This window comes from Sapajus apella, unplaced genomic scaffold (genome assembly GCF_009761245.1).
Source record: "Sapajus apella isolate SASKATOON/1434 unplaced genomic scaffold, GSC_monkey_1.0 scaffold23, whole genome shotgun sequence".
Taxonomy (NCBI): domain Eukaryota; kingdom Metazoa; phylum Chordata; class Mammalia; order Primates; family Cebidae; genus Sapajus; species Sapajus apella.
Window position 1 is genome coordinate 9,599,909 of NW_022436963.1, and position 1,994 is coordinate 9,601,902.

Consider the following 1,994-nt stretch of genomic DNA (forward strand, 5'->3'; position numbering starts at 1 on the left):
GTCAACATGGTGAAACCCTGTCTCTACTAAAAATACAAAAAATTATCTGGGCATGGTGGTGCATGCCTGTAATCCCAGCTACGCAGGAGGCTGAGGCAGGAGAATTGCCTGAACCCAGGAGGCGGAGGTTGCGGTGAGCCGAGATCGCGCCATTGCACTCCAGCCTGGGTAACATGAGTGAAACTCTGTCTCAAAAAAAAAAAAAAAAGAAATATGGGAAATTGACCTGAACAGGTTTTTCACAGACATGGAAACAAATACATGCTTGAAAAGTTGCTCAACCCCATTAGCAATCATGGACACGAAGATTAGAATCACAGTGAACTCCATTTCACACCTACTAGGTTAGAAGTCCAGATTGCGTTTAGTGTTTGTGAGGATGACTCCAAAATTCTAAAGAAGCCCTCTCGGATTGTCTTCCAGGAGTTTAAAGTTTTGCTTTTTAAATTAAAGTCTTTAATCTGGGGAAGGAGGGAGTCATTAAATTCCATATTTTTCTCTATGATAATCAATTGTACTAGCACCTTTTGCCAAATTGTCCCTTCTTTCCCCAATGATCAGAAATGTCACCTTGCTAGTGTGATTCCGTCCTGTGCGGCTGTTCTTTTGAGCAGTGGTCATTTATCTCTGCCCGCCTTCTCTCCCATCTAAGTGCGTGCTGCCACCGGATGGAACATTCAATGGACTCAAAACCATCATCAACACCAAGATCAAAAGGGCAAGAATCCTTCAAAAAACAGGAAAAAACTCCTAAAACACCAAAAGGACCTAGTTCTGTAGAAGATATTAAAGCAAAAATGCAAGCCAGTATAGAAAAAGGTGGTTCTCTTCCCAAAGTGGAAGCCAAGTTCATCAATTATGTGAAGAATTTCTTCCGGATCACTGACTAGGAGGCTGTTCAAGATCTCTGGCAGTGGAGGAAGTCTTTTTAAGAAAATAGTTTAAACAATTTGTTGAGGTTTCCAAGATGCTGCCCAAAGGAAAAAGTGGTTCTGGAAAAGCAGGGAAAGGGGGAGCAGCCTCTGGGAGTGACAGTGCTGACAAGAAGGCTCAAGGTCCCAAAGGTGGTGGCAATGCAGTAAAGGTCAGACACATTCTATGTGAAAAACATGGCAAAATCATGGAAGCTATGGAAAAGTTAAAGTCTGGGATGAGATTCAATGAAGTGGCTGCACAATATAGTGAAGATAAAGCCAGGCAAGGGGGCGACTTGGGTTGGATGACCAGAGGGTCCATGGTAGGACCATTTCAAGAAGCAGCATTTGCCTTGCCTGTAAGTGGGATGGATAAGCCTGTGTTTACAGACCCACCAGTTAAGACAAAAATTGGATATCATATTATTATGGTTGAAGGAAGAAAATAAAATCATATGAAAGACTGAAAAAAAAAACAATTTGTTAAAAATTTTCTGTCTTATTTCATTTCTGTAAGTTGATATCTGGCTGTCCTTTTTACAATGCGGAGTGAGAATTTTCCCTACCGTGTTTGATAAATGTTGTCCAGGTTCCATTGCCAAGAATGTGTTGTCCAAAATGCCTGTAGTTTTTAAAGATGGAACTCCACCCTTTGCTTGGTTTTAGGTGTGTGTGGAATGTTATGATGGGACATAGTAGTGGTGGTGGTCAGACATGGAAATGGTGGGGAGACATATACATGTGAAATAAAACTCAGCATTTTAATTAAAATAAAAAAGAAATGTCACCTCTGTCACAAATGAAGTACGCATGGGTCTATTTCTGTGATTTCTATTCCGTTCCAGTGTTTTTAGAAGTCTGGTTAGCTTCTTTTTATTCTTTATGGGGAGTGTTTTGGCTTTTCTTGGATCTTTGCTCTTCCATAGGAGTCAGGATCAACTCCTCATCTTCCTTGAAAAGCCCGGTAGAGATTTTGATGGCAACAGTCCTGTTTCTGACTTCAAAAGAAACTGTTGTAATTTTTTACAGTTAGGAATGATATTTGCTATGGGATTTGGTAGATGCCTTTTAACTGGTTAA

General features: G+C 40.6%; 1 pseudogene across 1 annotated transcript; it reads left to right on the forward strand.

The window, feature by feature from the left end:
• The first annotated feature begins 217 nt into the window (after nucleotides 1-217).
• LOC116559446 lies at nucleotides 218-1,648 on the forward strand (annotated as a pseudogene). Its single transcript, XR_004272460.1, has one exon. The product of XR_004272460.1 is annotated as a peptidyl-prolyl cis-trans isomerase NIMA-interacting 4 pseudogene (transcript).
• Nucleotides 1,649-1,994: the final 346 nt, after the last annotated feature.